At 38.4% G+C, this 15,624-nt stretch overlaps 1 pseudogene; it reads right to left on the reverse strand.

The window, feature by feature from the left end:
• Nucleotides 1-14,176: 14,176 nt before the first annotated feature.
• LOC109554819 (sodium/potassium-transporting ATPase subunit beta-3 pseudogene) lies at nt 14,177-15,160 on the reverse strand (annotated as a pseudogene).
• Between the last annotated feature and the right edge of the window lie 464 nt (nt 15,161-15,624).

Genomic DNA, 15,624 nt, shown 5'->3' on the forward strand with positions numbered 1-15,624 from the left:
ACTCTAGAAGGAATCAATAGCAGAATATCTGAAGCAGAAGAAGGGATCAGTGAGCTGGAAGATAAAATGGTGGAAATAACTGCTGAAGAGCAGAATAAAGTAAAAAGAATGAAAAGAACTGAGGATAGTCTTAGAGATCTCTGGGACAATATTAAATGTACCAACATTTGAATTATAAGGATCCCAGAAGAAGAAAAGAAAAATAAAGGATACAAGAAAACTTTTGAAGAAATTATAGTTAAAAATTTCCCCAAAATGGAAACGGAAATAGTCAATCAAGTCCAAGAGGCACAAAAAGTCCCATACAGGATAAACCCAGGGAGAAACATGCCAAGACACATACTAATCAAACTAACAACAATTAAACACAAAGAAAGAATATTAAAAGCAGCAAGGGAAAAGCAACAAGTAATGTACAAGGAAAACCCCATATGCTTAACAGCTGATCTTTCAGCAGAAACTCTGCAGGCCAGAAGGGAATGACAGGATATATTTAAAGTACTGAAAGGGAAAAAATCTACAACTAAGATTACTCTACCCAGCAAGGATCTCATTCAAAATTGATGGAGAAATCAAAAGCTTTTCAGACAAGCAAAAGTTAAGAGAATTCAGTACCACCAAACCAGCTTTACAACAAATGTTACAGAGACTTATGTAGTCAGGAAATACAAGAGAAGAAAAAGATCTACAAAAACAAACCTTAAACAATTTTAAAAAATGGCACTAGGAACATATATATCAATAATTACTTTAAATCTAAATGGACTAAATGCTCCAACCAAAAGACACAGACTGGCTCAATGGATACAAAAACATGACCCATGTATACACTGTCTATGAGAAACCCACTTCTGACCTAAAGACACATATAGACTGAAAGTGAGAGGATGGAAAAATATATTCCATGCAAATGGAAGTCAAAAGAAAGCTGGAGTAGCAATCCTCATATCAGAAAAAGTAGACCTTAAAATAAAGAAGATTATAAGAGATAAGGAAGGGTACTACATAAAGATCAAGGGATCAATCCAAGAGGAAGACATAACAATTTTATGTAAATATCTATGCACCCAACATAGGAGTACCTCAATGCATAAGATAAAAACTAACAGACATAAATGGAGAAACTGACGGTAACACAATAATAGTAGGAGACTTTAACACCCCACTTACACCAATGGACAGATCATCAAAACAGAAAATTAATATGGAAACACAAGTCTTAAATGATACATTAGACAAGATGGATCTCATTGAAATTTTCAGGACATTCCATCCAAATACAGAAGAATACACCTTCTTCTCAAGTGTACATGGAACATTCTCCAGGATAGACCACATCTTGGGTCACAGATCAAACCTCAGCAAATTTAAGAAATTTGAAATCATATCAAACATCTTTTCTGACCACAATGCTATGAGACTAGATATCAATTACAAGAAAGAAAACTAAAAAATTCAAGCACATGGAGATTAAACAATACACTTCTAAATAATAAATGGGTTAGTGAAGAAATCAAAAGGGAAATAAAAAAATTCCTAGGAACAAATGACAATGAAAACATGACAACTCAAAACCTATGGGATGCAAGAAAAGCAGTTCTAAGAGGCAAATTTATAGCAATACAATCCTACCTCAGAAACAAGAAAAACATCAAATAGACAACCTAACTTTACACCGGAAACAACAGGAAAAAGAAGAACAAGCTCCCCCCAGATTACCAAAAGGAAAGAAATCATAAACACCGGAGCAGAAATAAATGGAAAAGAAATGAAATTAACAATAGTAAAGATTAATAGAGATTTCCCTGGTGGTACAGTGGCTAAGACTCCACACTCCCAATGCAGAGAGCCTGGGTTCATTCCCCAGTCAGGGAACTAATCCCACATGCTTGCAACTAAGAGCTGGTGCAGCCAAATAAATAGATAAATATATTTTAAAAAAAGATTAATAAAACTAAAAGCTAGTTCTTTGAGAAGATAAACAAAATTGACAAACCTTTATTCAGACTCATCAGAGAAAAAGAGAGGAGAATCAAATCAACAAAATTAGAAATGAATAAAGAGAGGTTACAACAGACAACACAGAAATACAATGGATGATAAGAGACTAATATATGGCAATAGAATTGATAACCAGGAAGAAATGGACAGATTCTTAGAAAAGTTCAATCTTCCAAGACTGAACCAGAATGAAATAGAAATTATTAACAGCCCAATTACAAGCACTGAAGTTGAAACTGATCAAAAATCTCCCAAAAAACAAAAGCCAGATGGTTTCACAGATGAATTCCATCAAACATCTAGAGAAGAACTAATACCTATCCTTCTAAAATTCTTTCAAAAAACTGCAGAGAAAGGAACACTTTCAAACTCATTCGACAAGGCCACTATCACCCTGATACCAAAACCAAAGACAAAAAAAAAAACCTACAAGCCAATATCACTGATGAACATAGATGCAAAAATACTCAGCAAAATTCTAGCAAACAGATTCAACAACACATTAAAAAGCTCATACACCATGATCAAGTTGTGTTTATTCCAGGGATGCAAGGATTCTTCAATATATGGAAATCAATCAATGTGACACACCATATTAACAAATTGAAAGATAAAAACCATAAGATCATCTCAATAGATGCAGAAAAAACCTTTGACAAAATTCAGCACCCATTTATGATTAAAACTCCTCAAAAAATGGGCATAGGAGGAATCTACCTCAACATAGTAAAGGCCATATATGATAATCCCACAGCAAACATTATTCTCAATGTTGAAAAACTGAAAACGTTCCCCTTAAGATCAGGAACAAGACAAGGGTATCCATTCTCACCACTATTATTCAAAATAGTTCTGAAAGTCCTAGCTACAGCAATCAGAGAAGAAAAAGAAATAAAATGAATCCAGATCAGAAAAGAAGAAATAAAACTATCACTGTTTGCAGATGACATGCTACTGTACATAGAAAACCCTAAAGATAATATCAGAAAATTAGTAGAGCTAATCAGTTAATTTATCAAGGTTGCAGGATACAAAATCAATACACAGAAATCACTTGCATTTTGATACACTAACAATGAAAAATCAGAAAGAGAAATTAAGGAATCAATCCCATTCACCATTGCAACAAAAAGAATTAAATATTGAAGAATAAACTTACCTGAGGAGACAAAAAAAATGTACACAGAAAATTATAAGACACTGATGAAAAAAATCAAAGATGACATAAACATATGGAGAGCTATTCCATGTTCCTGAGTAGGAAGAATAAATATTGTGAAAATGACTATACTACCAAATGCAGTCTACATATTCAATGTGAATCCTATCAAATTACCAATGGATTTTTCACAGAACTAGAACAAAAAATTTCACAATTCATATGGAAACATGAAAGAACCCAAATAGCCAAAGCACTCTTGAAAAACAAGAGTGGACCTGGAGAAATCAACCTTCCTTATTTCAGGTTATACTACAAAGCTACAGTCATCAAGACTGTATGGTACTGGCACAAAAACAGGAATATAGACCAATGGAACAAGATAGAAAGCCCATAAATAAACCGATGCACCTATGGGTACCTTATTTTTGGCAAAGAATATACAATGGAGCAAAGATAGCCTCTTCAATAAATGGTGCTGGGAAAGCTGGACAGCTACATGTGAAAGAATGAAATTAGAACACTTCCTAACACCATACACAAAGATAAACTCAAAATGGATTAAAGACCTAAATATAAGACCAGAAACTGTAAAACTGATGGAGGAAAACATAGGCAGAACACTCGATGACATAAATCAAAACAAGATCCTCTATGATACACCTCCTAAAGTAATGGAAATAGAAACAAAAATAAACAAGTGGGACCTAATTAAACTTAACAACTTTTGCACAGCAAAGGAAACTATAAGCAAGGTGAAAAGACAGCCCTCAGAGTGGGAGAAAATAATAGCAAATGAAACAACTGACAAAGGATTGTTTCCAAAATATACAAGCAGCTCATACAACTCCATGACAGAAAAACAAACAACCCAATCAAAAAGTGGGAAAAGACCTAAACAGACATTTCTCCAAAGAAGACATACAGATGACTAACAAGCACATGAAAAGATACTCAATACTGCTCATTATTAGAGAAATGCAAATCAAAACCACAATATCACCTCACACCAGTTAGAACGGCCCCCATCAAAAAGCTTACAAACAATAAATGCTGGAGAAAGTGTGGAGAAAAGAGAACCCTCTTGTACTGTTCATGGGAAATGTAAATTGGTACAGCTTCTATGGAAGACAGTATGGACATTCCTTTAAAAATTAGGAATAAAACCACCATATGACACTGCAATCCCACTCTGAGGCACATACCCTGAGGTAACCAAAGTTGAAAAAGACATGTATCCCATTGTTCATTGCAGTACTATTTACTAGAACATGGAACAACCTAGATGTCCATCGACAGATGAATAGATAAAGAAGTTGTGGTACATATATGCAATGGAATATTATACAGCCATAAAAAGGAATGCATTTGAGTCCGTTCTAATACGATGGATGAACCTAGAACCTATTATACAGAGTGAAGTAAGTCAAAAAAGTGTGTTAGTCACTCTTTGCGACCCCATGGACTGTAGCCCAACCAGGCTCCTCTATCCATGGGATTCTCCAGACAAGAATACTGGAATGGGTTGCCATTCCCTTCTCCAAAGTCAGAAAGAAAGATAAATATCATATACTAATGCATGTATACAGGATCTAGAAAGATGGCACCAAAGAATTTATTTGCAGGGCAGCAAGGGAGAAACAGACATAGAGAACAGACTTATGGACACAGAGAGGGGGAGGAGAGGGTGAGATGTATGGAGAGAGTAACATGGAAACTTACATAATCATATGTAAAATATATAGCCAATGGGAATTTGTTGTATGTCTCATGGAATTCAAACAGGGGCTCTGTATCAACCTAGATGGGTGGGATGGGGAGGGAGATGGGAGGGAGGTTCAAGAGGGAGGGCACATATGTACACCTATGGTTGATTCATGTTGATGTTCCACAGAAAACAACAAAATTCTGTAAAGCAATTATCCTTCAATTTAAAAATTAATAAAAATTAAAAAAAAAAAACACCTCATTCTTTGCCACCCCCTTCTCCTTTTGCCTTCAGTCTTTTTTAGCATCGTGGTCTTTTCCAATGAGTCATCTTTTCAAATCAGATAACCAAAGTATTGGAGCCTCAGCATCAGTCCTTCCAATGAATATTCAGGGTTGATTTCCTTTAGGATTGACTGGTTTGATCTTCTGCAGTCCAAGGGACTCTCAAGAGTCTTCTCCAACACCACAGTTTGAAAACATCAATTCTTTGGTGCTCAGCCTTCTTTATGGTCCAACTCTCACATCCATACATGATACTGGAAAAACCATAGCTTTGGCTATGTGGACCTTTGTTGGCAAAGTGATGTCTCTGCTTTTTAATATGCTGTCTAGGTTCATCATAGCTTTATTTTCAAGGAACAGGCACCTTTTATTTCATGGCTGCAATCCTCCATGATTTTGGAGCCCAAGCAATCCATTACTGCTTCTACTTTTCCCCCTTTTATTTGTCATGAAGTGATGGGACCAGATGCCATGATCTAAGTTTTTTTAATGTTGAGTTTCAAGCCAGCTTTTTTACTCTCCTCTTTCACCCTCATCAAGAGGTTCTTTAGTTCCTCTTCACTTTATGCCATTAGAGTGGTATCATATGGATATCTAAGGTTGTTGATATTTCTCTCAGCAGTCTTGATTCCAGCTTGTGACTCATCCAGCCCAGCATTTTCTATGATGTACTCTGCATATAAGTTAAATAAGCAAGGTGACCAATATATAGCCTTGTTGTACTCCTTTCCTAACTTTGAACCATGGAACACTGTCCCATGTCCAGTTCTGTTACTTCTTGTCCTGCATACAAGGTTCTCAGGAGACAGGTAAAGTGGTCTGGTACTCCCATCTCTTTAAGAATTTCCCACAGTTTGTTTTGATCCACACAGTCAAAGGTTTTCTCATAGTCAACGAAACAGAAGTAGATGTTTTTCTGGAACTCCCTTGCTTTCTCTATAATCCAATGAAGGTTGGCAATTTGATCTCTGGTTCCTCTGCCTCTTCAAAATCCAGCTTATACATCTGGAAGTTCTCCATTCAAGTACTGCTGAAGCCCAGCTTGAAGGTCACTTGATATTCTTGGCTCTACCACTAGATGTCAGCAAATCCTAGAAAAGGATGGGCCTTTCAGGGTGTGGGATTGGGGCGTGTTTATTCCTATTTTCTTTCTGTTCTAATGTATTATCCAAATGTTCTACTGAAAGAGTATCGCTTAAATTCTAGGGAAAATAAAATTAATATTACTCATACAGGCACTTACTAGTGGTGTGCACCATATCCTCTTTGTTATAGAGCAAAATAATACCATTCATTACCACTTTCAAGCTATCGGTCGATATCTTCTGTAAAGTGTTAGTTGCTTAGTTGTCCATCTCTTTTTGATCCCATGGACTGTAGCCCTCCAGGTTCCGCTGTCCACGGAATTCTCCAGGCAAGAATACTGGAGTGGTTGCCATGCCCTCCTCCAGGGGATCTTCCCAACCCAGGGACTGAACCCATGTCTTCTGCATTCTGGGCAGATTCTTTACTGTCTGAGCCATCAAGGAAGCCAAACCCAACATCTTTCCCAAAGACAGTACTGGTTCTCACTCTCCCAAGACTCAGTTTCCACATCTTTAAAATGAGGATAGCAATTCTCCCCCAGAGGGTTCATCGCAGTATGTAATGCTGCCATGTAGGTGCTAGAGCCAGTTCAGTTCAGTTGCTCAGTCATGTCCGACTCTTTGAGACCCCATAGACTGCAGCACACCAGGCCTCCCTGTATATCACCAACTCCCGAAGTTCACTCAAACTCACATCCATTGAGTCAGTGATGCCATCCAACCATCTCATCCTCTGTCGTCCCCTTCTCCTCCTGCCCCCAATCCCTCCCAGCATCACGGTCTTTTCCAATGAGTCAGTTCTTCGCATCAGGTGGCCAAAGTATTGGGGTTATAGCTTCAACAACAGTCCTTCCAATGAATATTTAGGACTGATTTCCTTTAGGATGGACTGATTGGATCTCCTTGCAGTCCAAGGGACTCTCAAGACTCTTATCCAACACCACAGTTCAAAAGCATCAATTCTTCGATGCTCAGCTTTCTTTATAGTCCAACGCTCACATCCATACATGACTACTGGAAAAACCATAGCCTTGACTAGACAGACCTTGGTTGGCAAAGTAATGTCTCTGCTTTTTAATATGCTATCTATGTTGGTCATAACTTTCCTTCCAAGGAGTAAGCATCTTTTAATTTCATGGCTGCAGTCACCATCTGCAGTGATTTTGGAGCCCAAGAAAATAAACTCTGCCACTGTTTCCACTGTTTCTCCATCTACTTGCCATGAAGTGATGGGACCAGATGCCATGATCTTAGTTTTCTGAATGTTGAGTTTTAAGCCAACTTTTTCACTTTCTTCTTTCATTTTCATCAAGAGGCTCTTTAGTTCTTCTTCGCTTTCTGCCATAAGGGTGGTGTCATCTGCATATCTGAGGTTATTGATATTTCTCCCAGCAATCTTGATTCCAGCTTGTGCTTCCTCCAGCCCAGTGTTTCTCATGATGTACTCTGCATGTAAGTTAAATAAGCATGGTGACAATATACAGCCTTGATGTACTCCTTTTCCTATTTGGAACCAGTCTTAGAGATACCAAGATTAGAGATACCAAGGAAACATTTCATGCAAAGATGGGCTCGATAAAGGACAGAAATGGTATGAACCTAACAGAAGCAGAAGATATTAAGAAGAGGTGGCAAGAATACACAGAGGAATACACAAAAAAGATCTTCAGGACCCAGATAATCACAATGGTGTGATCATTCACCTAGAGCCAGACATCCTGGAAATGGGCCTTAGGAGGCATCACTACAAACAAAGCTAGTGGAGGTGATGGAATTCCAGTTGAGCTATTCCAAATCCTGAAAGATGATGCTGTGAAAGTGCTGCACTCAATATGCCAGCAAATTTGGAAAATTCAGCAGTGGCCACAGGACTGGAAAAAGTCAGTTCTCATTCCAATCCGTAACAAAGCCAGTGCCAAAGAACGTTCAAACTATCACACAATTGCACTCATCTCACACGTTAGCAAAGTAATGCTCAAAATTCTCCAAGCCAGGCTTCAACAGTATGTGAACTGTGAACTTCCAGATGTTCAAGCTGGATTTAGAAAAGGCAGAGGAACCAGAGACCAAATTGCCAACATCTGCTGGATCATTGAAAAAGCAAGAGAGTTCCAGAAAACCATCTATTTCTGCTTTATTGACTATGCCAAAGCCTTTGACTGTGTGGATCATAATAAACTGTGGAAAATTCTGAAAGAGATGGGAATACCAGACCACCTGACCTGCCTCTTGAGAAATCTGTATGCAGGTCAGGAAGCAACTGTTGGAACTGGGCATGGAACAACAGACTGGTTCCAAATAGGAAAAGCAGAATGTCAAGGCTGTGTATTGTCACCGTGCTAGAGCCAAGTTCTGTTCAAATCAATCCCCACCCAGTTCAAGAGATACACAGTGAACACAGGAGTCCTTTAGGGAGTATCCCACAGTGCAGTTTTCTCAGAACACAGAGCGGTTGGGAGACAAAACTGGAAACCTAGTCTGGATTCATGGGATGGAGAGTACAAGCTGGGGAAGGGAGTTTGAAGTTCTCTTTGTAGATACTAAATTGCTTCTGAGAGCGTTTGTGTAATGATATCAGGGTCCACTTCAGGGAAACTACTATGGGAAGCTATATGTAAAGTGGCCTGGGGAGAGGCAGGTGGATGGTTTAGGAAGCCATTACGGTGCTATGATACCTGGGGGCTTAAACTACCTGCTTTTTACCCAGGAGACCCTCTCTACAGTGTGGACAGGTCAGCAGACCTTGATGAAAACAGGGGTGGGGGGGAGGGGCAGGGCAAGAGAGGTTGATAGATCTATGAATAACACATATATGAAACTAAATTGATATTCTTTTGGTCTTTTAATATAAAAAATCTTTCAAGCCCAATTTCAAGCATATATACAATAAGTATATGAACTGCTTAATAAGCACTTTTAAAAATAACATTTTGTTTACTCTAAAAAATGCCTTTTCATTATAAAAACAGAAAAATATGAAGGTAGATGCCACCTAGTAATCAGAATCAGAGTTGCAATTCTGAATATCTGGGCTTTGAGATCGAGAGGAAGGGAGGAAAGAATGGAGGGACTTGGCCTTGGCCTTGGCCTTGGCCTCAGCTATGTCTTTCCAGAATTTACCACCCACTGGCAGCAATCTCTCTGAATATAAGACATTTAGAGTTCTCTAAGCCCTAAAACTAGACATCAACCTCCTGTGTGAGTGCAAGAGAAAGCTGCATGTGTGAAGATGTTTGAGCCATAGAAACAAATACATACACAGATATACTATCAAATCAGATGCTTTAATCTACTATTTTCTTAACAAACCAGAATGTCGTGAACACATTTCCAAAATAAAACCTATGTGTACATAATTTTTGTCAGTTGGGTTACATATTTTGGTTCTTTATTAATTTTTATCTTAATAAATTTTCCTGAGTATAAATTTCAAACAGTATAAAAATGTATATGTGTAAATTGAAATCATCCTGTAGTCTCATCTGCCTGAACCTCAGTCCTTGACCCAAAGATATTCACTGAAAATATATGGATGACTATTCTTCAGGTGTATTTCTCTGTATATAATTTATTAATGCATAATTACATATAATCAAATATTTACATTAAAATATACTAAAATGCACATATTCTTCAAAATTATAATTGTGTTATGTATATTCTGCATTTTGCCTACTTCACTAATATTATTTCTATGATTTGCTAATGTTTATTGGGGCCTCCCTGGTGGCTCACATGGTAAAGAATCCGCCTGCAATGCAGGAAGGAACAGTGAAAGTGTTAGTCACAGAGTCGTGTCCAACTCTTTGTGGTCCCATGGACTGTAGCCCACCAGCCTCTTCTGTCTATGGAATTCTCCAGGCAAGAATGCCAGAGTGGTAGCCATTCCCTTCTCCATGGGATCTTCCCGACCCAGGGATCAAACCAGGGTCTTCCACATTGCAGGCAGATTCTTTACAATCTGAGCCACCATCAGGAACCTGGGCACAATTATTGGTTCTTTGGTGAATTTTCTGTTGACATCATTGACTCGCCTGTCTGTTGATTAGTAAGTCTACCTAACATACCAGAAATATAAATTCCATAGAGTTTGAAAATATTTTCTCTCTACTTTTCTCATAACTGTTACTTTTTTCCTACCATTCTGGGTGTTTTAAATTCTTCAATATTATTAAAATTATACAGTTATGTAATATAAAATTATTCAAAATAAAGTTTATTTTAAAAATAAATAGTAAATCACACCTATTAGTATAGCTATTACATTTCTTAAAACAGAAAATAACATGTGTTGGTGGAGAAATTGGAACTTTGTGCATCACTGGTGGGAATGTAAAATGGTGCAGCTATTGTAACAGTTTGGAAGTTCCTCAAAAAATGAAAAATAGAATTACAATATGATCTAGAAATCCCACTTAAAGGTATACACCCAAAAGAAGTTAAAGCAGGGACTTGAACAAATATTTGTGCACTAATATTCATAGCAATATTATTCACACCTACAAGACTTACTCCTCACCAAATTTTAATCAGGTTCCTCTGAACCTTTGTCTCAACTAGATCTCAACCTTTGAACTCTTGTTCATCTTTGAATAGCCTAATTTTTAGCAAAAATCCTGCTAGGTCAACTTAGCAAGAATCCCCTCCCTCAATATCTGATCAACATGGCCTACCTTCAGCAACAACACTAGCCAGGTCGGTTTAATCAGAATCTGCCCCACCCCCACCCCCAATCCTTATCCCTGATGTTTCTGCTTTGGTTTTCCATCCACTGACTCCCCAGTCTGCTCCTTAGCTATGAACCCGTGTTTTCCCATGTTGTACTGAGAACTGAGCTCAGTTATAATCTGAGGTCTCTTTACTCTTATTACAATAGTTTCTGAATAAAATCTGTTCTAACACTTTAACTACTGTTAACTAAATACAGCTCTGGTTTTAACAACAGTAGCCAAAAAAGGGAAACAACTCAAATGCCTACCAGTGTATGACTATCTTACAGTGGAATCTTATGCATGTGTGCTAAGTTGCTTCAGTCGTGTCCAACTCTTTGTGACCCCATGGACTGTAGTCCTCTAGGCTCCTTTGTCCATGGGATTCTCCACGCAAGAATACTGGAGTGGGTTGCCATGCCCTCCTCCAGGGGATCATCCCAATCCAGGAATCAAACTCGTGTCTCCTGTAGCTCCTGTGTTGCAGGCAGATTGTTTTACCTCTGAGCCACCAGGGAGGCCCCATAGTGAAATATTATTCAGCCTTAAAAAGAACTGAAAATCTGATATATGCCAAATGAAAGAAGACACACACACACACACCCCAAATACTGTATGAGTCCACTTCCATGAGGCACCTGGAGTATTCAAATTCATAGACAGAAAGTAGGACAGTGATTGCCAAGGCTGACGGAAACAGGAAATTATTGTTTAATGAGCACAGAACAAGATGAAAAGAGTTCTGGAGATGGATGGTGATGATGGTTGTACAATAATCTGAATGTACTAGATACCACTAAACTGTATTTTAAAAGGATTATAATGGTAAATATTATGTGTATTTTACAAATAAATAATGCAGTCCATTGTAATAGAAATTTTGCAATACCCTGGAGAGTATCAAGCTCCAGCCCCTAGGGAGATTAGAGCACTCAGAGCCCTGGCAGCTTCAGAACACACAGGAAAAGCTTTACAGTGATTCAAGGCTTCAGTATTTATCTCTGTTAACCCAGCCCACACTCAAGTATAAGGATTACTCATTCACATGCATGAAAACTGGGAGGCGTGGCTCATTAGTGCCATCTTTTTTTTTCACTGTATATATATTATCTTTACCACTGAGGCACCAGAGAAGCCCACCTCTATCCAGAGTTACTATCAAATCTTGTTTTATTTTGAAAATGGTTAACCTAAGTAAGTAGTTCTTTCTCACATTCATGGCCCTTTAATATGTCTTCTTCCTAGGTTCTATGTACTGGACTAGTGGATATATGGGGCTTCCCTGGTGGCTCAGTGGTAAAGAATCCACCTGCAATGCATCCCTGAGTCAGGAAGATCCCCTGGAGAAGGAAATGGCAACCCACTCCAGTATTCTTGCCTGGAGAATTCCATGGACAGAGGAGCTTGGTGGGCTACAGTCCACAGGGCCGAAAAGAGTTGGACATGACTTAGTGACTAAACAACAACAGTGGATATATGATGCTTCACTTCTACAGACATCATAAGCCAGAGGGGAAGAGGATGGGTAAATGTGAAAGGGATTAAGAGGTACAAACGTATAGCTATAAAATAAATAAATTACTTGAATGTAGTGTACACATTGGAGGAGGAAATGGCAACCCACTCCAGTATTCTTGCCTGGAGAATCCCATGGACAGAGTAGCCTGTTGGGCTACAGTCCATGGGGTCACCAAGAGTCAGACATGACTGAGTGACTAAAACAACAACAACAGTGTACACACAGGGAATATAGTCAATAACATTGTTATAAGTTTGTATGGTGACCAACGATAACTGGCCTTATGGTGGTGATCACGTCGTAACATTTAAACTATTGAATCACTATGTTGTGGTGCACCTGAAACTAATATAACATTATACATTAATAACTCAACTTTTATAGAAAACATAGATTTGCTTTTTTAAATTTTATTTTATTTAACTTTACAATATTGTATTGGTTTTGCCATATATCAACATGAATCTGCCACAGGTATACATGTGTTCCCCATCCTGAACCCTCCTCCCTCCTCCCTCCCCATCCCATCCCTCTGGGTCATCCCAGTGCACCAGCCCCAAGCATCCAGTATCATGCATCGAACCTGGACTGGCGACTCGTTTCATATATGATATTATTCATGTTTCAGTGCCATTCTCCCAAATCATCCCACCCTCTCCCTCTCCCACAGAGTCCAAAAGACTGTTCTATACATCTGTGTCTCTTTTGCTATCTCACATACAGGGTTATTGTTACCATCTTTCTAAATTCCATATATATGCGTTAGTATTTTGAAAATAACCTAGACTGGAAGAAACAATCATATCAAATTCATAGAAGGAGATGAAATACAGAATCAAAATGATGATCTTTTTATAGTTGCTCTCATCTCAGGGCTCATTTTTAAATAGGCTCTTCATAATTTATATTTTTTTATTAGAGTCCACAATCTGCTAAGTAAAAGCAGCAATAAGATATTTCATAAAGTATCATACAATTTACATCTTATGAACTTATTTTCATAAAAAATTAAGTGCATATTCATACTGGCTAACCTAAAAATGATATGACTCATCTATGCTCTAAAATAATGTATAAGATTTAGTTCCATCACTAAAAATAATCCCCTCACTACATTTTTTACATATTTTACAGCAAAAAGATTGTGCTCTTAATAAAAAAGATCCACAGACTAATTTAGAATGTAAAAAATAATTTTATAAAAAGCCCAAGAAAATCTTTCAAGTCCACTTTTATTCTCCTTTTTCCTCTTCACATACAAAACTTCTCCACACACTGCATTTCTTACAACTATAAAGTCATTTGATGTTGGTCAGGTACCATTTTCTCTCCTAAAACTTTGCTGGCATCAAAATATGACAGTTAACCAGTGTTAAATCTATAAAATATTTATATAGGGCAGCACATTAAGCTTTAGATGCTTGGCAATTAAACCACATAAAAATTGGACAAGACCCCCATTCTATATGTTCAGAATCAGGTGTTCACAGTCCCTATCGGCTGCCTGTATAAAGCTAAACAGGCAGCAGAGGCAACCGGCAGTTACTTTGAAAGACATAGAACACTATGATCTGGAAGCACATTATGAAGTGACCATAGTGTCATGTAGCACCCCCGCCTTTGTCCAAGGTGATCTCATAATTCTAGAATGGCAGGTCCAGCTGATACAAAACAAAGACAGACAACACAACATTTAGTCTGTGGAGACACCCTAACTCATCACTATGCACACACTGATTCTGAACACAATTCGTCCTGAAAACTTGTCAAGAACACGCTGATGTTTTAGACTGAGTAAAATCCATCTGCCTTGCACTTCACTGTAACTTTTTTGACAGTACTCCATGGGTCAAAGGTAATCTAGATGGCAACTAATGACTGTAGATGCCTCATATGCAGTTTTTTTCTCATAATATGGAAAATATTTTAATTCCATTGGGAAGATAAGTTAATACAGTTGCTATGTTTTCATCCTTCAAAATATATTCTGTAGTTGATTCTCTTTGAAGCTTTAATCCAATTACTTTGCTCATTTTCACATGAATACAAGGGTTTCCTCTGATATAGCCAAACTCAGGATCATCCACAGCACTGCATGCTTGAAGTAAGGCAATAAGAAACATGACATACAACATAAATTGGACTTCTCTGTTCAAAAGGCACTTCATCAGGGCAAACTGTGAGATTCTTTCATTTTTCCAAGTCATATGGCTTTAGGTCTTCAATGTACCCTTTATAGGAGTCTGGATCAGACAAACTAAATGAATATTCCAACACAGTCACTGATTTTGGAAAAAAAATGTAAGTCCTGGACTATCTGGTCATGGTATTTTGGAAACTCATGGTTCAGATTCTGCTACAGCCCACATTGTGAATGAGAAACATGCAGCCAGGAACCCATGGGTAAAGAAAGAGCAAGATCAAACCTTTTTAAAGGGTCTTTTCACTGCTCAAATACAAGAGCATTTTCGTGTATGATGTACTTGTATGACTAACTCACTACTGTACATTCAGGCAAATCACATACTCAAGACTCCTCTGACTGGTTGGGGTGGCAGTGTGAGTCACAAGCCAGCTGCAGGAGTGGAAATTTTCTCTTTCTGGGAGTGGGGCAGGGTCTGGCTTCCTTGAACTGCTTAGTGCCTCCACAAGGACCTCTCAGGACAAAGGCGGGCTGCGTACAAAGGAAGCCCATGGTGCTCCGGTCACAGGCTCCGGGCTCCAGGAAAGGGTCCCCCAGCTTCCCGGCGCCACTCAGGAAGGGAGGCTCAGGTTCACTGGAGCTGTCTTAGAGGCTGCCTACCGCAACATCATTTGCTCATCTCTCTATATTTTGGTTCCTGAGAATGCTTTCATATATCATGAGAATTAGCCCTAAATAATTTCCAAGTATTTAACCATTTCAGACAAGCTTTGCTGGGATGTTGTTGTTTGTCATAGACTGCTTTAAATTTTTCACTAATAGAATCCTTTAAAAGTAATACAGCTGGGCTTCCCTGGTGGCTCAGTAGTAAAGAATCCACCTGCCAATGAAGGAGTTATGGGTTCCATCTCTAGTTCCAGGAAGATCTCACATGCCTCTGAGCAACTAAGCCCATGCACCACAACTACTGGGCCTGTTCTCTGGAGCCCAGGAACCACAACTATGGAAGCTGGAGC

The sequence above is a fragment of the Bos indicus genome, chromosome X (assembly GCF_029378745.1).
Source record: "Bos indicus isolate NIAB-ARS_2022 breed Sahiwal x Tharparkar chromosome X, NIAB-ARS_B.indTharparkar_mat_pri_1.0, whole genome shotgun sequence".
NCBI classification, from domain to species: domain Eukaryota; kingdom Metazoa; phylum Chordata; class Mammalia; order Artiodactyla; family Bovidae; genus Bos; species Bos indicus.